The sequence below is a fragment of the Falco naumanni genome, chromosome 1 (assembly GCF_017639655.2).
Source record: "Falco naumanni isolate bFalNau1 chromosome 1, bFalNau1.pat, whole genome shotgun sequence".
Classification (NCBI taxonomy): Eukaryota; Metazoa; Chordata; class Aves; order Falconiformes; family Falconidae; genus Falco; species Falco naumanni.
Genome location: NC_054054.1, coordinates 91,857,960 through 91,883,325, shown reverse-complemented (window position 1 = coordinate 91,883,325; position 25,366 = coordinate 91,857,960). Strand labels below are relative to the sequence as shown.

The following is a 25,366-nucleotide window of genomic DNA, read 5'->3' as shown; positions in this document are numbered from 1 at the left end:
AACGCAAAATTGACAAAAACCCGCAAATCTCCAGCTTAATATTGTTAAAGGGGCAAAGAATTGTTCCAAAGGTGTGATAATTCCTTTAACAATCCAGAGTATTTAGCTCTTAATCACTGTCATCAAATCAACCCCTGCATAAGGTATTTTCCAGGAGGAAGGCAGAACAAACCAGCAGCAGCAGGGGAGACTGGTCTGGCTCGTTAATTAATGTTGTCCTCCTTGTAACAGTAGAAATATGAAGTTTGTTCTTAAAGGACTATAAAATGTCATAATGGAGCGTGTCCTTTTCAGGCCTCTGTGGATGCTATGAAGAAAAGTTACTTAGGCATTGCAGCTTTTTGCACTGAAATAGGATTACATTATTTTAGATATTTATGCAGTTGTTTTTAAGCCCTTTAGGCTATACAGAAACATGACATTGTATTTGTAATTACTAGGTGTTACATGTGTAGTTTGTTTAGACATTTTAGACAAGGACATGTTGTTTAGAGCATGTGAACCCTAATGTACTATCATGTAAATTGGAGAAATCCTGTTTAAACGATAATTAATTGTGCAATTTCTTTTCTATTTCCAGAAGATTATTTCCCCTTAAACCTGTATTCCAGGTGGTACTGGGAATCTTAGATGCCTTTGCCTCTAAAAAAGATGCTTCCGGCTATGTTTTCAGGATCATCTTGGTTTGAATCTGATCCGCTTACAAAAGAAACAGCAAATTCCTTCCCCCTTGCCCCCAGATGTGCTTTTCTGCCCCCAGCTTTGTCGCTGTTAGTGACTGTAAGTCACAAGAGGTCTGCGTGCTTGCAAATTCTCATAGAAGCTGAAAAATAGTTTGAGGTAAAAGTGGGGATGACAGAATGGAAGAGAAATAGAGAGAGGAAAAAATGATAGAGAGAGGGGTCAGGCTGTAGAAGCCAGGGAGCAAATGTCACACGCGATGATAGAATACATATTCAGCCTGTGTTGTGACATGGATATTAAGCTGTAAAGTTGTAGACCTTGAAATACCCCGAGGGCCTTCAGTGGAGCAGCTTCTGAAGTAAGAAGAATGGTGACTCAAGTGCTTATAAAAAGTTTAGAGAAAAAGTCTGCACTGTGGTTTTCTTAATGCGATGCCTAAAATGTGTTTCTGTGCCTTTATTGCTGGTGAATCTCAGTTTTCTGTGCTCTCAGAGAAAAACTTAAACATCAATTGTTAAAAATGCATAAGGTGAAATTCTGGAAGGCCCTGGAAAAATACTGGGGTTTGAGTATTAGTAGGGTCTAAGCTGTTTTATGTGACAGCTGGGATAAATCTACGTGGCCATCTTCAGGTACCAGCACAGGAGCAGTCCCCGTACTCCCGGAGAGCTGGGCATCGTGCAGCCACATGGGCTGCTCAGGGTCTCAGTTCTTGCCTTAAGTGTTGAGTAAGCATAGCTTGGTCACATTTCCTTCTGTGCAAAGCTTATGCACATCTCTGAAATTTTCAGTTGCACTTTCAGCTTACCTGCACGCAGATTAAATCAACAGTAAATCACAGTCCACACCTCTAACAAGGTATGTAATTCCACCTGCACTTGCAGGGTGGCATGCCTAGCAGCCATTATCAGATTGTGTGTCCGCACATAAATACATAGATGACTTCTGCTCACTAGATTTTTTTAAAATTTTTTTTTTTATTGCTCCTGGTCCAGAAGCAGCTATCTATAGTTGGTTGGTTGTTTTTTTTTACTGCCTCTGGAAGAGAGCCATAACAGGAATGGCTGGCATTAGTCTGTGGTCATACTGTTGAGCATTGGCTTTCTGTCTAATTTGTCAGATAGTACAGCCAGAGCATAGCTAGATGTAGGGTGTGTCTGAAATTCATGTAAGGAATGTAGTACAGTAAATGTAAATCACTTTACCTGATGATAGGGCATGTTTTAGGGTATCTTCATAAGAGAGTAGCTATTTTCCTTTTTCTGACATAAGCAGATCTTAAAAAAAAAAAAAAAAAAAAAAAAAAAGGGGGAGGAGACATAAATGTATTCCCCCCCCCCACCCCCCTTAAGGTTTATTTTAATTTTCATTCCATCCAAAGTTTGAAATAATTGGTGGTGTTTTGTGCAAAAATGTTACTTACACAGTCTCCTGAATTGCTCTAAACTGAATTCTTGAACACCTTTGTGTTCCATTGAATGAGGACAGGTTTTTTGCTTAATGGAAACACCCGCTGCTCTAGCAGTAGCTACACATGTACACTTGGCTTTGAGCTGGCTGAAAATTGTTGCAGAAATCTTAAGTGTCAAGTTAAATAGCGGTCCAGTCTAGCAGCTCGCTGGGATGGATGCTGTTTGGTGTGGTGTTCAGTACTACCAGTGGAACAGAGCGAAGGACGACTGTCGGTGGAGGGCGTAGGAGTTGACAGTGTGCCAGGCTCCTGTTGCTTATTTCAGCCAAATTTGAATCTGTTACTTGATAATACAAACCCTTTGGTTTGTTTCTAATTTTCTGAATGATCCCATTGCATCTTTAATGCCTACAGTGTCTTACACGTGTATATTAATCATAGATGTAAAAGGCTGGGGGGTTCTTTTTTTTTCTTTTTAAGATGGATGAATTAATACTGTTTTGGTCTTTATGGATGATGGTGCTGAAGCACAAATATTGAGTTAGTTGGTTGAAGTCATCACTTTGCAAACAAGAGGGGAAAAAAAGACAGGGTTTCTCATTTTTATTTTTTTTAGAGCCTTATTTATAGCTTCCTGTCTTTCTTTTATCTTTTAAAGGAATAAGTCTTGTACAGCAAGCTTTGTTTTCTGCATTTTTATTTCCTTTAACAAATACCCAAAGTAGTAACTATTATGTTGCTTTATTTAAAACAAAAACAAAACAAAAAAAAACAAACAAAAAACCCCACAACCAACCGACACGCAAAAACCCAAAACCAAACCCAGAGAAAAAACTCCCATAAATGCAAGGCAAAACCAAGGAGTACTGCTTTCATTTGAAACTATTTCCTTGTGGCTTTAGCTTAAAAAGATAGATAAATTGGGATAGCCAATGTGGTTTGGGGGGAACTGACAGAATAAAATTTCCCAGTATTTTCTCTGAAGCCACATTTTCTGTTCATAAATCTTATAATATTTTAAAAATACTTGTATTTAATTCACGCTCCCTATTTTCAGATGTGGATAATTTTCTGCATAGTTAATGCAGCTATGTATTAAAAAAACCCTCGTTTTGAATTTTAAAAAGTAAAAGAGGTCTTGTTTTTCAAAAATCAAACTGTTCCAGATCAGTTTTAACCTAGATATTTCAAACGTGATTTGGTTTGAGAGAAACAGTTCTGTGAATGCTAAAAGGAAATATATCATCCCTCTGGGCAGATGCCATTAAATAAACATGTGTTCACTACTACATAAGAATATTATTTTTTCTAATGTGGCATATGCATGACAAGCACAGAAGGCTTAACTGTCAAACTTGAAAAAAATATCTGTATAGCTAATTCTGTGCTTGCTCTTAAACTAGCTTTTGCATATGCTGTAAGTGTTGTTTTTCTGCATAAAATTCTTTACTTTTGCTTTTAAATATGCATTATAATACTGGGGCTATAATAAGCCATGAAGTAATAGAACATTACTGGACACCTTTAAGGGAAATTATTTAAAGGAGAATATATGCTGATATAGATTAGATGTTATTAAAACATCTGACATGTCAATATAGTTTGTGATTAATTTGATTTTACTGAATAATTTGTAGAACTTTCTCCTCTTTAGGCATTTTGAATAGAGTGAAATAAACAAAAAAATCCCACCCACTTCTCTGAAAATGAGATCAGTTGAATTGCATTTTGGAAGATGTAAATTCTGTTCTTTGTAACGCAGTTTTAAAGGGAGGTTCTGCAGGTAGTTAGTACAAGATCCATTTTACTGGCCATCACACTCATTAAACTTTTTTAAAAAATACATATTTTTATAGAAACCTTCAGATTTCTTGCTTTTATAGATATTCTGGACTGAATAAACAAGATAGAAGAAATGCAAGGTTTGCTGGCTAGAGAGATATCACATTCTAATGCTAAATTAAAACATGGTTAAACCCAAGATTTTAAATTAACTTGTATTACTATTACAGACAACCTGCCAGAGTGAAAACAGTGCAGAAATCCTCAGTGGTTAAATAATCAGATTCTTGTTTTAACTTTTGAAAACGGGCTGTTCCTAAATCAAAGTTACTCGATAATGATGTTGTGTTGTGCATGCTGATTAATGTATGTGGTAATACTCTGTTGGGATGTTATAATGTGAATCTTTCAAAAGTGTTGTAATTTACATTGAAATTAATGATATAAACCCCCGTTTATTTCAGCTACTTGTATATGGGTAATTACAGATGGTGGTTTTTCTTCTGTTGGGTATTGTTTTGTTCTAGTTATTCAGGTTCTTGATGAAGTGAGAGTTTTTTTCTTTCTATTCCTCCTCTGACTCCTGAGTCCAAGTGAGGGTTACTGTTGAGCATGGGCAGGTTTGAGCGTGGCGTATCTGTGGGATGATGTCGGGATGCTGAAGCTGGGGCATATCCTGTGAAGGAGAAGGGAGGGGATGGAGGAGCCCTGTGAAAATGAGTTACTGCATTTCTGCCTCGTTCCTCACCTCCTCTTTCCATGACCTTAAAACTTACTTTCTCCCGTGCAGCCAAACATAACTTACTTTGGGCCAATGGGAGTAAGACACCTTACTATGAGCATAAATGAAAAAAAATGTGTTACTTCAGCATTTGATATTAAAGGATAGGGAACAGGTTGACTGGCATTTTCTGTAAACCATTAGAAGCTGCTAGGTATGTCAGTACTTGAGACAAGCTAAGGGGAGGGAAATGGTCCCAGAAGAAAAGAAAAAATTCTGGGTAAGAAATGAAAAACGTTGGTGAAGGTGGTCTCTGGCATTTCCAGACTTTTTATTTATGAGTTCTTCTTTTTGTTGTCTAGACTATAGTTTGCTTTGTATCCTTGGACTACCAAACTCTTGACTAGAAAGTTCATCGGCAGATAGTAGTTGTATTTGGTTTTTTTGGAAGGAGAGAGGATGAGTGGTTTCAGTGTGTTCTGAGAAATGATCAGGATTAATTTATGAAATTAGCCAGGCCAAAGACCTCAAAGATGCACTTGGTTCAGCATAACCTCTTTCTGCTGACAACTGCCTATAAATGTCATCTGTTCTCTCTAGTCAAAGGTCTATGTGAGGGGGGTCCGCAGCACGGAGAGCCTCTCCTCCAGGGCAGCTTTCTGTGAAGAGCTGCTTCTGAGACACTATGGCGTGAGCAAAATGAAATGATTGCTTTTAAAAGGTCCGTTGTAAACTTAAATATAATTGTCAACCGAGATCACATTATTAACAGTGTCTTCCTTTCCCAGATGTTGTACAAACATTATCTGATGAATCAAATATATCTGGACAGTCAAAATAAACAACCTTGCAGTCATGATGTCTGTAGAGAGCAGGGAAAGGTGATGCTCCTATCTGTGGACTGGAGGGTCACACTGGTGGTATGTAACTTGGATGGACTTGGGGGCTTTTCATGGCTGCAGGAATGGAGTCATCAGGCAGTTTCTTGTAAGGCTCAAGCTGAATTTTTTTTAGTCATGAATTCATCTCTCCCGTAACATTTGTCCATGTTACAGTGATCCAGCGAAACTGAATTGTTTGAAAATTTTGGGCAAAAGGCAGTCAACAAAAGTAAGTTTACAGCAGCTCACTAAGGTGACCTGTCACAAACATGTATCACCTATCAGCCACATATTTTGGCCCTATAAAAGATGGCTAGTTTCTGACTTTGAAGTAGTACATTTCCCCAAACCTACTGAAAATAATGTGCAAAAATAAATGCAGCACATGGCACCTCTGAGTTACTTGTTGAGCCCTTCTTATATCATGTTGTATCTTTTAATAAATTTTGAAAAATTAGGGCTTATTGACATTCTAGATATGGTCAATTACCTTTTTAAGGTTTACAAAAATGGAAGTATAATAATTATAATACTGAGAATTGTCTGAGAATCTGGATGTTGTAGATTTTTCTAAGTAGCAGTCACAGGGCCTGCTTAACTAACTCCATATGGCCAAAAGCATGTAGTCAGCCTTTAAGTGGGACAAAGAGTGTTGGAGTCTTAATGAAATATGCAGTAATCATCAGGGCTGTGTTAGCTCTTTACATTATTTCACACTGCTGCTTTGAAACAAAGAACAGGATGTGGCACATTTAATGCTTTCCCCTTGAGAATCAGTTGGAGTAAAGTTCAATTTTTAATTCAAAAGGCAAAGGAAGCTGTTACAGAATTAAAGATGTGGATGCTGCCCAGATGAGCTATAAATAACTGATCCATGAACAGCAAAACCTCTCTAATAGTCATGAAAAGATAAACGTACACCCCTACAGCAGCATACTCATCATAAACCTGTTCTCTCAGGTTTGGGTGGTGTTTTTTTCTGCTGAGTTATTTGGCTATAAAAAAATGGCAACCAGGTAAACTGAATTAAACTGGGAGATGCAAATAAGAATTGTACCTTGCAAATATAATTGCAAATGCCTTTTGTTTCATGGTTACATGAATCTCTTACTGTATATTTTGCTATTCACACTTTGTATGATCTTGTGTGACAAAACACTTAACGCTTAGGCTGTATGCACACCCCAACAGGCATGTGTGGCTTGGTCTTCTGACGCATGAAAATGGAGTGGCAGCATTCTTGATCCTCTTGTTTCTCGTAATTATTTTTTTGATTGACTGTCTCTGTCCAATTTACTGTGTAGCTTCTGGTGCCAAGTTTGTATAGCCAATAGTTTTGGTAGATTTTAAGGAATATCAGAGAGGTGCTGAATTTCTTCTGTCTCTAGCTGACTAGCATACCAAACTATTATATTCGCTCGAGACTTCACAACTTAGTGTCAGAATTTGCTCAGCTTGTTTCAGGAATCTAAAAGTCTTAAATAGGTGAGCTAACAAGTAGGACTGTGTTCTTTGGTGGTAATTCTTTACTCCAGTACCTTTTTGACTGGTGACTCTGTGGTTCCTTACCAGTAATATCATGGAAGGATGCTTTTTGTCAGCAAGCTGCAGTAGGATCCTTCTGACATGTCTGTTGTTCTTGCAGATGTAGAATACTATCTTGTATTTCTAGCTTCTGGAAGGATGGCTAGCGTAGGTGAGGTAGGTGTACTCCTACAGGGGCTTCTTCGTTAAAAATAACATACCAAAGAGCAATAGTTACTGTAGGTTAACTGTTCTTTGGCAGAACTCCCGAAGTGAAAATGTTACTGTGTCAAGGTAATACTTCAATCCTGATAGATTTGAAATTGCTTTTGAGCTTCTTCCCTCCCATTCTGTTGTTCAGATTAAAATGTAATCTGGTATCCACTAGGTAGCCAGCCAGTATTAAATTAACAGCTTCCACTGAAAATTCTTTGTGTTCTAAGGGTTTAGCGTACATTTTTGACACAAGTATCTCAAAGTTTGGAAGGTGTCATTCCTAAGCATTATGAGTACAGAACACAGTATGTACTTTTTTAGAAGTTTTTGTTTAAAAGTTGTTGGGGCTTTTTATTATTTCTTGAATAATGAATTTATTTGAGAATGTATTTAGTGTTTTTAGAGCGTGGTGAAGTAAAAGCCTTTTTGTTTTTTATATATATATATATATATATACACACACATACACCTTCCTTTGATACACAAAAGCAAGAGAGTTTATTAAACAGCTATAGGATGATGCATGTCACTTGCACTTCTCTTTCTTAATTTGTAGTTAAAAAATAAGCCAAATGAGAAGTTATTCCCCCCCCTGCCCTTAGTTAAGCTTGTGTGTATCTGATTCTGTAACTTTTTCCAAAATCAGCTTACTTACAAATACTTGTTCACATGCTACAGCGTCTGCTATATTTGTGTAACCTCTACTTTTGAAGTATTCTGCTAGTGCGTTCAGCAAAGCATGTAAGGAATCCCATTCTTTGGTGTGTCACTTAAGCACATACTAAAATCTTTTTCTCATTTGCTATAGAATTTCATAATGGTTTGTAAGGGGGTCAGTCATCTCAGAAATACTTCTCTTGCCCTTTAGACAGTATTGGGCTGTGGCTGTTACAGGGAGGAGTCACTGACATTTTGAACTGATTACTTCTTGTAAATAAGAGTCACTGAGTGTTAAGCGAGCGGTAAGTTCAAAGAAACTTCCATTAATCTTGCCAGCACTTTAATTTTATCATCTTATTTACTTACCCGTTTTGGTGCAGAAGAGCAGTGCCTCCTGCTAACAGATACAGTGACACCATGTGCTGTTCCAAATGGAACTTCAGTTGTGAACAGGGACTTGGACTCCTGACACACAGAAATGGTGTGCAGGGGGGGTGTCTTTCCTGAAAGACCTAAATGGTGATTTAATCTATTTGTATTCCGTGAACATCTGCCTCTAGTATAATCTTTTTAATATTCATGTTCATATATTGTACATCTCTCTTTCTAAACCTCTGATGTAAATTAATATCTGTACATTTATGTTGTTGATTTAAGGTGTTCTTGGCTGAGGATAGAGGGCAGGGAGAGGGCATAGGCATCTCGCTAGTACTGTGCTTCTGTAATGGTTGGAGTAAGGAGAAGCTGTCCGTTAATACTGTAATTAGGATCTCAGCATTTCCAACGTAATAAAGTCTGCGTATGAGGACAGCTTACAAGGTTGCTGTGTATGTGCCCTTAACCTTGTCTTGGAAGCTGGTGTTGGCACCAATGGACGCAGTGGTGCTGTCTGATAGAAATTTTGTACTGATGCTGGTGGCATGCAGTGACTAGAGGAAATGATGCCGTAATTGAAGTTTTTTTGGGCTAATTTGTGCCTGATGTCCTGTTAAAAGGCATTTTAAAATGTATAGAGACCAAGAGGAAGTTGTGGGTTAGATTTTTTTTTTTTTTTTAAAATGCAGAGTAAATATAGCATTCCAATGGTGATGTCTTGTCAAAAGAAAAAGACATTCAAAACAGTTTTTGTGAAATACAAAAAAATGACAGTAGTGAGAACAAGTATATATTGCCTTACAGATTTGCTGGCAATTCGTTGGGAATGAGAAGAATTTTAGGTATAAAACACTGCTTATCGAATTTGTTTTCCCATTGCGGTATGAATCTCTTGCTTTATGCTGAAAGAAATCCTAGTGGAAATGAACTACTTGTTAAATAATTTGTCTGTCTCTTAACTGTTCTGTCTTGAAAAAGATTGTTGTTTGTAGTGAAATTATTTTTCATGCTTAAAGGTAGGGTATTTATGCATTTGCTACCAAGGCTCCGGTAGCTCTTTGTAACTTGGTTGAATTAAATTTTGCATAAATGAAAAATATCAATAGTCTTCCAAAATTACCCCCTGTGACCTAATTTTTATTTCTTTCGGAAGTCACAGGTAAACCCCACCACTTCTATGGCCAAAAGTAAGTTTTGGTGCTGGAAATTAAACAACAGCAGTAGTGACCTTTATTTTTAATTTTAACTAAAATAATGGTGGTCCAATTACTTGAGACATTAAATCCTCTCTAATAATTGTTATTAGAAAAGCTGCATATTGATAATTTGGATGTGCTAATGCTTCAGTCTATTAAGAAAAACAGAACATCACAGAGCACAGATACTTGTTATTATTTGTGAAATCAAGGTGTATTTTGCTTCTCATGTGATGCTTGCTGCAAAATTCTGGGGCAGTCTTCCTGTGTCGGTAGAATTAATTTTATGGGAAACAAGTGGGGCCATGATTATGTTGAAAGCTAATTCAGAGCTGCGTGACCAATGTAGCAGTGGTGATGGTGGACTTAGTAGTCAAGTACAGTTGGGTCAGAAGATACAGCTGCATAGAAAGCTGTGATCAGAAGGCAAGGAGAATAAAGGTTGATACAGGGGATGATTATTTTTTTTTAATGTAAAACAGCTCAGATGGTAGCTCAGAGTAATTACATACTACATACAGAGTTACTAAACTGGGATTATCTACCCATTTGTTATCCTCTTTTAAACAACCTAGATATGTGTTGTAGAAATTTCAGTGTATTGTAGCTGGATTTTTATGCCAGCAAAATAACATCTAGAGTACTTGTAATGTTTTGTGCTTAAAGGCAAAGGCCTCTTACAGGTTATGTGGGTATCAAATAAGCAACGAAAAAGAATAAAAGAAAACAAATTGAATTGTCGGTAGTGGTTATGTTTGGTAATTGCTCTTTATCAGCATAAAGAATGTATAGTATAGTGAATTTCCAACAGGTTATGTTTCCACTTGTTTTACATTCTACTTGGGAGGGGGAACTAAGCAAAACCCAGCTTTTTAATAATTTTCAGTTGGAAGCTTCATTTGCTGTCAGATTATGTTCTTTGGCCAAGAGAGATCAAGCTGAGCAGGGCTGCCAACTTGATGTGATATTTCAGATGGATATTTTTCATTGTTAACTTGCAGTTTAAACTTGAGCACTGTGATTTGTATTTAGCAATGTAGGAGTGTGTGTGTGGTTTGCAGTAGTTAAGAGTTGCTATTTACATCCATAGCGTGACAAAGTCAATTAAGCATGGCTTTGCTGCTTCTGTTGTAAGTAGGTGAGAATTTGTGTATGGTTGTAGGCGTTCTGAAGTGAAAGATTTATCATATATGTAAAATCAGCTTATTTTTGCTTACATGAAGGACAGCCACAGTTCTTGCAGGCAGTCTTTTGGGTTTATAGCTGTATGTATACTTGCTTTTTTTACACTAAAATTGTTGACAGAAAGGGAAAATTGTGATGTCCATTACAGTATTTAAATGTCAGTTAAACCAGCCTGACAACAGATTTCTTCTTCTCCCCTCCCACCCCGTATTTGATAATGATCCCACAGATTCCCTGTCATATTCAGTCAGTATTCTGAATTTGCTTGTTAAATTTCTGGAGTGTCCAGTGGAATTGGTTTGATGTACGTCAGAGGAGGCTGTGGCCTAAGGCAAGCACAAAAGGACGAAACACTTCACTGCTGTGCAAGTGTTATCTGAAGCTAATGCGTGGTGACGTGGGCTGCATGGTCAGCCAGAACAGAGTTTCGGCTTAGGGCGTACGAAGATTGCTGGGATCACAGTGTCAGCTCTGATTTCAATTAAGTCTTTGCAAAGAGTTCTGTGCATAGGTCCTTCTGCTTGACAGCTAAGGTCTTTCTTTTAGGATGCATAAATACACGGTTCTTATTTACTGAAATATGAGGAAAACACTAGAGTGAACTATAATCTTAAAGCTGTGTTTTTAAACAAGATTAAAATACTTCAATAAAATAAGTTGGGTTTTTTTTTTAATAGCATTCTGTTTTCTCATGTACAGTGAACCTCTGGACTAGGTGCACAGAAACATTTTGAGTGTAGAAAGAAGCTGCACGGCTGTGTGTGCATAACAGTGTCTTTGAGTGAATTAGTCTAAATAGCTGCTAGATGCCAGCTCGTGGGTGTGCGGTGCTACACTGTGTGGATTGACAAGAGCAAATTTCTGCCAGCATGGGGATCTCTGCACTTCATATTGCATCCTGCAGAAATTCCTTGAACGCTTGTGCTGCTCTTGCTCGTGTTTGGTTCTGTATGATGGCTTTGATATTTCAGCATGGTGCTACAGTGTGTGTTCAAGGCTGTCTTGTAGGCTTGTCTACTTGTTATTGCCCTTTGACCCTGGACTTTAAGTATGTAGATTTATAGAAGGAGTATCCTTCAAGGAAGATAAATTCTTGACATTATTCCTCATACAGTAGCTGTCACTTAACTGTTAGGAGCTTGTCTGCTGTTTCCAGAATGGGTACCTTGGAATTGAATTTAAACAGTCCCAATCAAGAAATGTTTCAAAAGTGAGCTGTTAATGTGGATCTACAACCTTGGTTTCCCTAAATGGGAATAAGTGAGGAAGATACCAGTACAAAGGAAATACAGTCAAGACAAGTAATGGGTGGCACTCCTCTTGTTTCCTTTGGGTTACACTTCAGAAACAAAACCATGTGTGTGGCAAATTGTCTATCCTTTGAGTTGCCTTAGCTCTTAAACTAATCCTCGCTTTACACATAACACTTAAGGCTGGCAGGTGGAGGATAACACCCTCCCTCCACCCCCTTATATTCTTGCATATGGTAATTTTTTGTGTGTCTTGTTTCCAATGTTTAGAAGATGACAACATCGACCAGGATGATGTCAGTTTGTGGCTGTTTTGCCCTTTAAGCTACTGAATTAAAAATAGGAGTGAAAACATGGTGTATTGGTGACCCTTTGTGAACAGAATTGTTCAGATTATTCCAAAACACCTGATGCATATCTGCGTCTGCTGCAGAACTGATGCTAATGGTAAAATGGCAAAGAAACCTAGCTTGCTGTGAGGGACTGTGCTTTCTGTTTAAGTTGGACGTTTACTGTTCATTGTTTATTTTATTAGTAGTAGCAGATTTCATATGCAACTGAATTGAGCAGGTTAAGATGAGGAGTTAAAACCTCTTCCAAAGACTAGTGAAGCTGCAGTTAGGGAATACCTCTCTTTAAAGAAATGTCAAGAAACAATTTTTATTTTCTATATGTTCACCTATTAAACAGCCATTTGAGTTTTGGAGAGATTGAAATGGCAAGCACTTATTTTATATATATTTCTCCTCTTTATGCACGTTTCTTGGGGGCATAGGAACAAAAAGGTACTAATGAATTACAACGGAGAGCTAAGTAGTAGAGAGACTTTGAGGAAAAGATTAAGAGTCCTCATTAGATTGAAAGGGGAAGCAGAAGCCACAGATAAGACCAGGGAAATTAATCTTAGGTTGTGAAAGATGACACCTGTTCTGAACTTGTGTAAATGTTGAGTGGCTGATAGCAGTGGAAGGGCTTGGCTTTTTTCCATTTTGCATGCAATTCAAGCAAGTTTGAGAAGGGGAAGAACATTTTAGGTACCATTATAAGCAGATGATTTACTCATCATTGACCTAGCAGACCTCTGCCCAAGCGCCACAAGACCTTAGAAGGGTATGCCCGTTGTGAGGCTTTTTCCCTATGTGAGCTGACAAAGGTAATGTTCTGAAGTTGACAAGGAGTGACTCAGTTTCCTAGCAGGTTAGGAAACATTGAAGTAGTAGAGTGGATTAGGTCAAGAAGTCTTACAAAAAGGCTGCCTCCACCTTTGGGTGGATCTTTGGTGTCTTGGTGACTGTGATGGCAGGAAATGGGTATATGTTGATCCCTGCCTCATGTGAATGGTCTAATTCATGTTTAGTTTATTGCTGGGCAGGTCAGCAAGTCTGAGTAAGCAGAAGGCCCAGCCCATTCATTCCCCAGTGTCTTTAGACTTAATTAAATCCACTTCCAGAAAAGCTAAACTGTTTGGGGAAAAGATTAAACAAGACAGTCTGAGTAACTGAAAATGAGAGAAACTCTGAATTGTCTTTATTTTAAAAGATGTAAGCTGACTGTAAACACTGGGTATGCTTTACACTGTATTATACTTTTCTTTACGCTAAATTATTCTTTTCTCTTTGTGTGTATCTACAGATAGACTAATTTATCATAATCTTAACTACCGTTTTAATAAGGCAAAGGGAAATTTTGTTACTGTTTATTCCTGGGGTCCTTGGAGAGCAAAACTTCAGAAATGTGTAGTAATAATTTTTAAGGGCAATCTGCAACCCTGACTTTTCCGAAACAAAGTACGCACGGTTGCCTTGTTTCTGATGTGGTCCATATGCAATGGATGTAACTGGTTAGTCAAAAAGTAGCTGGAATAAAAGGAAAAGGAGGACAGAGTCACGTAGGCATTGCTGGGATGGTTATCTACTGCCTTGATAATTAAGGTGAGAGTTCAGAAACAAATATGGTATTTTCAGCCATGGTGGAAAGCTAAATTACAGAAGTGCTGTTATATTTGTTGCTGAGGAGGTCCTGCTGTGCAGGTAACAGTCCAGTAAAATTAGAGTAAAATCAATTAAATAATCTGTAATCTTTCAGGTAGGTCTTACGTAAAGAAACATTAAACAATACTGAATTAAAATACAAATTCATGGTTTTTCTGTTTGTGATTTGTACAACAGTTGCTCGTTCTTAAGTATGCTTTCTTGGATGAGTTCTTATTCTCCTGCTTACAAGCCCTTTCATTTTGTTTCTGCAATGAAGATATAACAATTTATGACATCACATTAATATCCATGGCAACAGACTGTAAAGTGAACAACATATTACATTTGCATTGCAGAATCAGCGGTGAGGGAGATGGCTCCTGTTGAAACATGGATATGTGAAATAACTCCAACAGTGAATACAGGAGATGCTGTGAAGGGGAATTTTTTGTAGATGCATCTTCTCAAGTTTTATAAAACTGATTGCAGAATGGTTCTCCAGTCTTCAGTGATTTGTTTTTTCCATCCCTGATGCTGTATATAATGTTGTGTGATCTTAATATTTTTTCCTGCAATACCTTCTGTTTACAAATAGGAATAAATGAATATATTATTATAAATAAGAATATGCTGATGGAGGAATTGTTTTTCTGTCCCCATCTGAAAGAAATCTGTAGTATTCCTTGCTTGAAAAGGTGAATTGGAATAGATGGGCATAGGGAGGGAGAGGGGTTCGTTTCCAACGGAAACTTTTTATTTAGTACTTTTGGTTTGGGGTGGTACTGTGTTTGTCCCTCTTGCTTTGGCTGGCCAGCCTTACAAACAGCCGTGTATTGTGCTTGTCTGATTGTCATGTTGATGTTTCTGCAAAGGCAGAGGAAGAATCTCCGAGCACATCTATACTGATTAATTTATAGCTGAATTTTCCTGTGTTGAAAGGTGCTGCCAACATAGCAATTGTAATAACAGGCAGCGCTAGTGAAGCTCAGCGTTATAAAAAAGCTGCCTCAGTGTAGCACAGTCCATCATCACTGTGGCAGGCTGGTTAAGTGTGAACTTGAGCTCAAAAATTTTTGAAACTTTCCAGGAAAGACCAAATGTGTGAAACTAATTAGTTGAAAATCAAAGACGTGTAACTGTTCAACCACTTGATGTAATGCACGTATGGATTTCCAAATATTTAGCCTTTCTCAAGGAATCGTTACACAAGGTTTGATACTGGGCACTTAGACTTTTTCAAGGAAGTTATTCTGCTTTTAAAGCTGTTTCATATGGAGGGTTTCATTTTAAAAGTAGCAATTAAACTGTTCCTATTCAAAATCATCCCTCTTCTAAAATGTTTGTTATTGAATGTGGTCAGTTTTTTAGAAGTTTTAATTTTAGCATGTATGATATTGTATCCTTTTTGAAGTCTGAGAAACAGATCCTATGAGGAGTCCAGGAACTGGTTACAGGTAGCTCCCTCTGCTGGCTGCTGACAGAAGTTGGCAGCAAAAATGAATAAATTTCAAAGCCTGCTTGACATTCTGCTGGTAGCATGCATACATGGTGGTGGTGCACAAAACCTGTTATTTCACTTTTACTTCAGTTTAAATAGTGGCAAGCTCCAGTAAACATTTGCTTACAGAAGAGCACAAAGTATTTTGGCATGCTGCTTGGAGAGTACTAAAATCCAGTAAAGAACAAAACAAAATGACAAAAATGTGTTTGTCTTGTCTCTGAAGTCTTTTATAGCCTTTTATTTTGTGCCTGTGGTTTTGAAAGTCTACTGTTCTCTCAAAAAAGATGTGTATGTGAGGGAAACAGTTTGCACTCTCACATTTTTAAAAAGAGGCTTCATTTCAACCACTTCTGCTGTTCTTTAATACCTAAACTTAAGATGTATTTTCTTTTCTTTTTTTCTTTTTCTTTTATCCAAAAAATAGTAGCAAAACTTGAGAGTCTGGAAACCTACCTTTTATTTTGAAAATATTTATAAGCATCAAGTCTGACCATAAACACCTTTGCAATAATGTTAGTTATTGTTGAAGCCTGACCCTCTGCTTCTAAAGCATGTATAAAAATTATAAGCTGAAATCTAGTGCTTAACTTTGCTACTCAAAAAACTGTTAGCAATATTAAATTTGGCTTTGCCTATTGCTAACTATTACTTTTTATTTGTATATTTGCTGCTGGATGGGTGGGGTTTGGGTTTTTTGAAATGATTTCAACTTTTGCTTTGGCAACTTTTAAGTAAACAAATCGCCAAGTCAATTTTGTAGTTCACTTGTGTAAATGTGTAAAATAGTATAACTAGTTCCAATAGGGAGGTAGGAAAGCAAGTAATAAAATAAGCTTTTAAACATTATTTTCAAGTATTGTATAAACTAGAAGCAAATGTGTTTGCTCAATTCCTCCTAGTTTTCAAAAATTAATATGAAGAGGACTTATCTAATGTTCCACATATAATGGAATTAGTGTTGTAGTTCACACTTATAACCGTTAGCTGTTACGTGTTTGTGGTACATGATGTGTGTTTAACAAGGGAGACTGCTATAAAATATTTCCTATATTCCTAAGTTAAATCAATTTTGTTTTCTCACAATATAGCATTACAAGTAAGTTAAGGAAAAGAATCTTCCTAATGAAAATGGTTGTTTCTATAACTATTAGGTTGGGCAAAAAAAATAAAGGAAAAGAAGAAAACAGTGGTCTGGGGGCTGTAAGTAATGGCACAGTACCATAAGGAAGCATGAACTGAGAAAAAGTAAGCACAATTCATAATTTTTACACAGAAGAGTAAACTCGAATTTAGCTAATGGAAATCCAAATATTTACTTGGTTAAGTAAGCGTACAACTGAGATGGAAATATTACAGTGTTTTGTTCCTAGCTGGGTGGAAGGAAGATAGCCATGATCATGGAGAGATTAGGCAACATTACACTCTTAAATTTCTCTATAAATGTGTCTTTGGATAAGTTGGAGATCTTGTCTTTGTTACGTTTATAATCTTAACTTATCAATTAAAAATTGTGGCAGCCTGCAAGCATATTGTAAAACAGCAAATAATAATGAAAAAAGCTGGCTTGCTTAAAGATGATTATATTTTTTCCTGTCTGTAAATGTGCTCATTGTGTAACGCGAATGCATTAGCCTCCACAAAATGTAAGAAATGAAAGGCAGCAAGAAGCAGTTCCATTGTTATCACTCCAGGCATGTCTAATGAATCGTGTTTCCATGTTCTCTTGGTCACGCTGCAGAGTGCCCTCAGCCAGGGCTAAGCCTCCTGCAAAATGCTCTTTTAAGATGATTGTAGCAAGCGCAGAAATGCCGGCTGCGGGGGGGGGGGGGGGGGGCGGGGGCGGTGGGGAGGGGAAGCTGCAGAGTGCCCTGCTTTCCCTACAGCTGCAGGGATTACTCACAGGGCTGGCGCAGGAGTGACGGCCAACTGGTTGAGTGGTGAGTGGAAGGCTTTTCAGGGACTTGGCTCATCAGAATTGCAGTTTAAAATGGAATCGTCTGTCTTGAGCTGTGCAATTGTTTATAAGGCAAACCTGCCTTCAGGAGGAGGGAAGAAAGCATCCTGGTACCGCTTTCCAAAATGATCTATCTGTGTTTCAAGAATGACGTCTTGCATACTTTATAAATGAGAAAAGACTTTTTGTTCCGTTTGCTTTCCAAGTATGGATTAATAAGGACTGTATTTTTCCTAAGAACAAGCCTTGTGTTACTCTGGTGATGGCTGAACTAGCTCTGATTTCTCTTTAGAGACTCACTGGCCTCGTACATTCTGTTACCTCCGGCACAGCCTCTTGACTGTAGGGGATGGGGAAATACACTCAACGTGCTATCGATGAAAAACACTTATGTTTAGAGAAGAAAAGTATTAAGTCCACATTCTCCTTCCATTATCAGTGCAGAAAGGAAGATCTTACTGGTGCAGATGTATTGCAGTAGTTCTATCTTCTTTGAACCTAGAAAGATCAAAAGGCAGAAGTGGGGGTTTGCAGCTGATGTGTGGAATGAGGGTTGCACACTGGCTACAAGAGTCCTGCGTAGTCATTGAAAATGGGAGGGAATGAAGAAAACTTGGAGGTTCGGAGGGAGAAAGAAGAGAGCAGGTCACGTTTGCAGAGTTGAGATTGTTTCCTTGGATTACAAAAGTATAGTAATATTTCTTTTTAAAAAAAATTACTTGCTTTCAGATCTTCTGGGTTACTTTTATATTCTTCTGAGAAACTATTTTTTAATGCCCTTATACCAAGAAGTTGAAGAAGGAAATGAGATGTAACGGAAAGTGAAAAGTTCAGAAATGTGGGAGGAAATTCTAGAAGCTCCCAGGAGTAAACTTAAGAAAGTACTTCTTTCTTAGTGGCATCCTTAGCCCTGAACGCTTCAGGGGAAGATGGTGAGAGTCTCTCCAAACTTGTAGTCTGTTTTCACAATGGTCAGGTTAATGCTTTTCATCTATAGGAAATACCACTGCAAAGAAATATAAAGTAGCTTGGAAATAAAAGTTCTTAACACAAACACATGGTGGGACAAATGAAACAGTTTAAATCAGGGATTTGGGGGGAATTTTCTGGCGCGCGAGAGCAGGTTTCACACTGCAAACAACTTCCTGCTTTACTCTAGGAAGCAGTGTAAATGGCATAAAAGTTTTGCCATATTTATGTTCATTTTACTTGTTCTTGGAACAGAGCTAGTGATTTTAAAAAGCATTCAAAGCAAAAACCACACAGCAAACTTAACTGTTTTATTTGGAATCTCTTATATCTCTGAAGCGAGCTGCTCAGCTCTCTGGCATTGCTAGTTCTGCATTCCTACATAGAAAGCAGACTTGAACTATAATTACACAGAAATGTTTATACTGATTTCATAGATAATACTTTTGGTTTTGGGGAAGTTAGATATTGCCCCTGGATTTTTGGAATATTTGGAAGTGAACTTCTAAAAAACCAGAAGTGATTACATACTTTACATGATCAGTTTGTTCCTAGTGCCTTTCAAAATGTTGCATAGTTAACCATGGCACTGGGAAAATGTCACTGTGAAGATCTGCATTGTGGTGTGTTACAATGGAAAGGTGAAAGAGACCCTGCAGGAGTAAAGAAATGTGAGGGTATGGAACAGGAAGAGGGAGAGAATGTAACATTTAATGTATATTTTATAAAATATAATTTCCTACCTACTAGGAGTGAGGAAGCAATGAAAGTAATACTTCAAGTAGTGCTAACATAATCTAAAGTGCAGATAGCTACCTCTACCATCAGTTTTCCAACAAATACCTATTATGCTAATTTCTGTTTCAGTAGGCAACAATGAAAGTGTTGTATTCCTGTGATATTCGACAGCTGTTGCCTTTGAAGGTTTTATTTATGTTGCTGAAGTGCAACAATTTTAGTTTCATGGTCAACTCTGCTTGAAAGTGTTAGTGTTTATGTATCTATTTATATTTCAAAAATTGTGGCCTATCGAAATACAAACTTGGTCCTGTCTGAACAGCAGTTTTCAGTGATAGTATTAATTAATTTTGTGATTTCCCTGGAAGTTTTCCCGAGAATTTGTGATGTTAGGATATTGGATGCAAATACCAGTATGGCCATATTCTTAACCCTTCACAGAAGCTCTATTTGCAAATACATGAACACAAAATGGACTGTTCTGGTGAGAATTTCTTCTGTATTGGTTCTTTTTTGGCTGGCGAGTTGGCTTGGGAGACAGAGAGCCAAGGTGAATTCTCAGTATTGTAAGAGGTGAGCAGTGCCATTTCTCTACAATCATAACCAGTGCAAGGAAATTAGATCTCTAAGTGGGTTGAATCTGATTTAGTAATAAGTCAATTTAATCCCTAATGACTTCAAAGACAGATTTTACAAGGTGATCAATGGCAGTATAAAAATGATCGATCAATAGCATCGCATTTAATTGGATTTTTATGGGTATAATATAGTTTTTCAGAATTAATGTACCATTGCGTTGCTTTGTAACTCTTTTAACTCAGTTTTTTAGAAGAAATGATGCTTCAGAATACTCGTTGGACTTTGAAATATTTTTTTAAGGGCATGCTAATAAAGGTTAAAGTGAAAAATGAAATGCTTGCTTTTAGTAATTGAATTTCTGATTTTGTTCAAGTTATTTGGCTGTGTGTTTTTTAAAACTGTTTCTACACAAGGAAAAATCCCCACATTCTTCATATTTCATGGTGACGACAAGACAAAATATCAAAGAATAAGAAGGAACAAATACTGATCTGAATATGAACCCTGAGTAGCTGAATAACCCCTTCCTCAGCAGTTTGACATAGTAATCTTCCCTCAAAGTAATCTCCTTGTCCCATGTGTCCTGCTTTAATCTATCAGTATTTCTGCAGTGTGCAGCAAGAAATTGATTTTCAGTAATTTTAATGGCTGAATAACTGGTGCTGTCCCAGAGTGTTTTTTCATATTTGCAGTGGCCAATGTGGTAACTGAAGTCAGTGTTCTGGATAATAGATTTCATTAGTTTTGATGCCTGAGGTAAAAAAGCAGTAGGTGGGAATAAAGACTGTTTTTGATGTCTAGACGTTCATTTCAGCTGTTGCTGCAATATGATACATTAAAAGGAAATATGTAACATAGCTCTGAGGAAATATGTATTCTTTGAAACTAATTCTACTTTTAAACTGCATAAGGCAGTGTGACCTGAATTATTAAAATGTGGGTGGCTGAATTTCTTAAAGGTATAACTATCTCTGCAGTGCCGCCACAGTCTTAACTTGCTTTCTCTCCTTCCTTCCTTCCTATATTTCTTTTAAGTAAAATATGTCAGTTTGGTCACTGAAGCAGAACAGAGATCTTATTATCTTTCTAGTATCTCTGCTGGGGGACCTAAAATTATTGAAGTATTTGCTTTGATATTTTGCTGTGACTTCTCTCCTTGAAATTTTTATAATGGTTCTTTTTTTTTCTTTGAAAACATGGCTGGCTTCATAAAAATCATTGGACATTTTGAAGACCTTAACATCTCTGACTTGAAAATAATAATAATAATAATAATAAAAAAAAGACCCCAAGCCAACTAAGCTGCTCATTAATGTATGTTTAAATTATAAATTTCCAGTGTAAGCCTAAATTATTGTAGCTGCCTTTAATTGTTTTAGCATCCAGTCTACAGGGATAAACTTAGAAATCAGCACAAATGTTCTATTCATTTTTTGAAACGATGAAAACTAAATGATTACAAACATTTAAAAACTTTATATGTGAAAGCTTTCGATTAATTGCCATTCTGTATGGAGACTAGCAGTGAGATTTACTACCTCAGTCATAATCCATTATAAGTGTCAAATACACCTTTTTTCTTTTTGTGTTTTCTGCTAATATCACATTTGGAATGAGAAAATAGGAAGTATTTTCTCTGTGGAAGATTTGTTTGCAACTGAAAAAACACTGCATTGTGTTCTCTTTCAGGTGTTAAAACCAAAAGTCATGGGTGGGTTTTTTTTTCCCTTATTCCTATACACACTAGTATGTTGGATAATGGTAATAGGCAGGTACTCAACTGTAACATTAACTTTTTTATTTTTTACTACACAGTGCTGCCCTGTCAGCTTACACAGAATTATTTTTTGCCATTGTATCTGTTAAAATGTTGCTTTGGTGTTTTATTACCTTTCCATGAAAAACTTTAAAGACTATTTATGTTTCAATCTAGAAGAGTTAAGAAAGTGAAAATAATGATGCCTCTCCAGATAAATCAATAGAATGTTCTTATACAAAACTGGCTATCTCAAGTCTTTTTTTTTTTTTTTTTCTATTTTTCTTCTCCCCTCTTGAAAGGTACTGAAAATCTCACTCTTCTTTTGGGATCCTTATGCTTCTTCAGTGCTCTCTATCTCCACTGGATTTAAAAAGCATATACCAAGAATGATACAGTAAAGGCAGTTAGACTATCTCACCCAGTCAGTTTATAGAAGTATAGTTAATGGCAGAGATGATGTGACCTTGTCGTCTTGATCCCCCCCCCCCCCCCCCCCCCCCCAAGTATCCAGATTTTTAGAGGTGGAGTTTTAATAAGCTTAGTTGTTTATTTTGAGACGTCATTTCATGTAAAAAAAACCAACAAACCCCCCCCCCCCAAAAAAAAAAAACAAAAAAAAACCCCCAAAACCAAACAACAAGACACACACAGTAATTGTTTATTTTAGTGAGAAAAGTAGTGGTAAAGTTATCCCTCTATTGCAGGAGGGATAAACAGTGAAAAGGGTCTAAACTGCCTGTTTCACAAGAAAGTACATGCTACTTCCAGTTGTCATCCTTGAATACTGTGGAATTTACACATGCTTAGATGAAGTAGTTGGCATATACTGATAAATGTATCACACGGATACAGATATCTATCACAGTAAAGGATCAGTAGATCTGAGAGATCATACAGGTGAGAAGGAGCCTGGACTCCTAGAGGTCATCCAATCTGACATCCTACAGAAAATGGGATTGCCACAAACAATGGATGGGGTTAGTGATGGTTTTGACTGCCCAGGTCCTGGAAAATAGTGACCACAGTTCTGTCCCATCTGCTTTGCTGCCTCTCCAAAACTCTCAACCTCCTCTCTGACTTCCATGGAGAACAAAGTAGTTCCCTGCTCTGTCATACTCTTTTAGTAAAAGTCAATCTTTACTTGATTCTTCTGCTAGAAGTTGTCTTTGAAGATGGCTTTCACAGCTGTTGTGCAGCATCAAATTTGTTGCCTCTAAAGAGAAATATTTTCAACTAGAGCAACAGAAAATTACCTTCAGGACAGGATATAGGTGCTTGGCTTAAGTACGTTTATGAACCTGTGCAGCACCTGCTTTATGTTAGCTGTGTGCCTGAGATTGCTGTCAGGCAGCACTGAAAGGCTGACGAAAGCTTGAGTTGAAAGCATTTTTTAAGGGTTAAAAGCGTTACAAATCGTGTAGACAGACGGAGGCCAACAATTATTTCCTAGCCTTCAATTTTCTGTAAGTGATTTAAAATATTCTTCAGAATCTAAAATCTAGTTTCATTGTTACAGTGTGAGGAATTTTGCAGTTTGCAGGGATAGTCTAATTTGTAGCGTTTTGCCAAGTTTTGGTACTGGTCACCATTTGCACCTGGAAGTTGTAACTTGCTCCAGTTATTTAAGCTCTTTTCTTTTGGAGTCTGGATCAGGAAGCCAAAGAGCAGAGGCGAAGTAAAATGCTGCAGTTCTGATTATTATTTTTTTTACTGTAACAGCTGTATGTACATACTCTCAATTGTGAGATGTACATTTTTAGTAGGAAGAAGTATGAGAGGTAATTACATTTAAATATAGTGCATTCATTTATCTGGGAATCAAAGGTATTATTTATTATAGGAAAATGGTTCTGAAGATGTTTTATGATACGCTTAGGGTTAAATTTCATGGGGAAATAATTTTATTTACATTTTGTATATAATTTTTTTGAATGCCAAATAATAAGAAAGCCAGTTTGGAAAATTAGAATATTGAGGGAAGACACCACTTAACTCTCCCCTTTTCCCTGTTGTACTCAACTGCTGCTCCTCATTGGCAGGCTTGACCCTAGGGACTTACCTACAAGGTAACCGTTGCGAGGTTAACAGTGCTTTTGCCTGCTTTTTTTTCCTAGGCTTAGGGACACATTCCCTTGCATAGCCATTCCTTCTCCTGAGCGCAGGGTAACCATGAATGCAGCTGTGGTGTTGTGTCGAGGAGGAGAGCGCTGCCAATTTCCATTTCCTCATGTTCCGTCCCTTCTGCAGGTGTACATAGGCTTTTCTGGGCACATGTGTCCTGGGGAGAGGGTCTCAGTTTGTGGAAGAGTAAGAGAATAGTATAGCCTGAAGAGGAGCTGTGCCAGTCACAGCTGAGCGGGGCAAAAGAATGTCCGGTACTTAAATAATTTGGTATTAAAATTATTCCAGCCCTACAGAATATTACCTTATAAACGTTGTAAAGCGGTGTGATCTGATCTTAGTTCTTCTGGAGGCAGTGGTGAATTTATACTTGCAGAAAATAGTTTTGAGAGCTGATACAAGCTGTTCTTTCATTTGGTCCCATCAGTCTGTGCATACTTGGGAGCGGATAGTGAGTTATGATTGAGATCACCAGACTGGCTTTGAGAAGTTTCCTGTAATGTCATGGAATAAGTTCTTAATCTCTCCCATTTTGCATGAAGTTCTTAATGCACGGACAATACTGGCTTCTGGCATGAATGCCCTGATAGGATTGGGGTGAAACTCAAGAAGAGCTCAGTGCCATGTGGTGGTGAATTTCTTTTGGCTTTTACAGGTTCTTTCAACTTCATGACAGTATCTAAAAAATTGAATTTTTATTAAGTATGGAGTTTTCATAGAGATGAACTTGTGTGTGATCTGTCTCATACTTCAATGTATACCTGTTTACATATTTTGAGAATTGTGTAGTTTTTAAGTGCAAGACTGGTACAGTGTCTTAGGCTCCAGTAGTTCTGAACTGTACAGAATTTATACATCGATAGTTGCAAAAATGCATGGAGATTCTGAAGTTTAAGAATACTGTTTTAAATATGAAAACTGAGGCCATGTGAAGTTCTACCTAGTGAACAGCTATGGCGCATTACATACTCTGTGTCAGTAAGGTTTTGAAAGAATTAAAGGGGCCTTTAATGATTTTACAGGGAAAGAGATTTGGCTCATGCTTGTGCCCAAATGCCTTTTCATTCTTCTGAGGAAGTAACTATGCTATTCAATAAGGTGATTTAGGTGCTAAAGCCCTGGCTTTTCATTCCGTAAAAGGAGAGAGACTCTGTTACCAATATTTGCATATCGCAACATTACATGTTCAAAAAATGTGCCTCTTCTTGTTTGAGGTTTATATGACTTACAGTTGCCGGGAGAAGCAGCAGAATAATGAACAATGCTGGCTTTTGAGGCTTTGAAGCTGTAGTTGAATACTGCTGGCAATATTAGTGTTTCTCATACAGCTGAAACTCCTTAGAAGCTTTACTTTAAACGTGATTGTAGAGTAAACTATGCTTGGATAATAATCTCTGCATGATAGACATGCTGTTGGAGGATTTCATCCTTTAAATTGTCCAAGGAGGGATGTTAAGTATTCAGTTCCTAACGTGTAGAATTTTATGATTGCATTTCTAAAGATCTGCCGAGTATTCTTGTAAAATTGAAATGACAGAACTCGGACAATTAACAAATTCTTACTCCTTGACAAAGTTATTAAATCATCTGTTTTCATTCTGCAGCTCAGATCACATCTTATGGCTGAATAAGATTTATAATCTGGTACAGGCATACCAAAAATAGTTTTACTCTTGGTAGTTTTAGCATCCAAAAGAGTAAGGGCAGCAGATATTTTTGAGATTTCTGTGTCCTTCAGGCACTCACTCCGTTGACTAGTTCGTGCTGCACTCCACTGTGAGAGATTATTTTTCTTTAAACTCCCTAAAATCTCTGCAGTTTTGTACTGAGTTTACAGTTTTTGTTTTTGAATAAAAAAATGGTGTGTATTTTATACATTTGCTGGGT

General features: G+C 37.3%; 1 protein-coding gene across 2 annotated transcripts in view; it reads left to right on the top strand.

Annotated features, from left to right (window-relative positions):
* The window catches only part of MED13L (mediator complex subunit 13L), a 204,149-nt gene that overhangs the window by 71,763 nt on the left and 107,020 nt on the right, over window positions 1–25,366 (top strand). The window lies entirely within an intron of this gene.